Genomic DNA, 1,133 nt, shown 5'->3' on the forward strand with positions numbered 1-1,133 from the left:
ATTAATATTCAAAATACAGTCATCGCTGTCATTAATTAAATTGATGGTATAGCAATTTAAATGGCACATTCAAAATTCTCATAAATTAGAAATGCATTCTTATAAATACTATAGCCATTGTCTAATTTTCCTCTCTAATTTTATTCCCTCAAAATTTGTTTTTTAAAAATAAAGTTAAAACTCTTATATTTGAGTTTATAAAGACAAAAATTATTAGTAAAGTAGTATTGTGAAAATAAATGATGCCTGGTTGTGAAATATTATGGACACAATCACACAAAATGATGAATAAAGCTGTTGAAGTAGAACATTTTACAATGTAATAAACTTACTTTTTTTATCCAATATTTATTGTCATTTTCAATCTGATTTGGATGAAGTCTCTAAGAATTTAAATAAGTTATTTTAAAATTATTTTAATTAATATCTGTATCTCTAGATTTTCTTTAGTAACTTGGGCTTCACCTTATTCTCTATCTTCATTTACCATTTTCCAAATTAATTCATTACTTCTACCAATGAAAAGAAATTTCTCCGACTGTATTTACTCTATTTTAACATAATATTTTACTTAAGTACTGTTTTATACACGAATGCATCAATTCTGACACAATATTAATAAGGGACACTTTATGTCATTTTTAAAAATTCTAATGTTTGTCTGTTAACAAAATAAAAGACAAATGGGACACAGCTGAAAATAGGCCTTTTCCTTAATCATCTCAATTTGAATAGCCATAGATTTAATTTTTACATTTACACTTGAATCTTTATTATCTCTCAGAGCAAAGATTAGATGGTATTCTCCCCCCCTTTTTTTTGGTGGGGGTGGGGACCCAAAGTTCGCACAAATGACGTTAATTAAATCTATGTGTTCTAAATACTATTTGATATCATATCTGAAGTTAGGATGAGCATGAACCCAGTTATTCAGCATAAAATAAGAAAAGAAAAATAGAGTTTAAATATAGAAATTGACTTGAGACCATTGTGTAACTAGAGTATGCACTGGCATTTGGCTAACAGGAGGGTCAGTACCATGGAAATATATCATATTTAAAAATGTGTATGTCTAACATTGCTGTCATTTGCCTGAAATGTGTTCTTCTATGCAATTTTTTATATATAGTAAA

This window comes from Pteropus vampyrus, unplaced genomic scaffold (genome assembly GCF_000151845.1).
Source record: "Pteropus vampyrus isolate Shadow unplaced genomic scaffold, Pvam_2.0 Scaffold57, whole genome shotgun sequence".
NCBI lineage: Eukaryota > Metazoa > Chordata > Mammalia > Chiroptera > Pteropodidae > Pteropus > Pteropus vampyrus.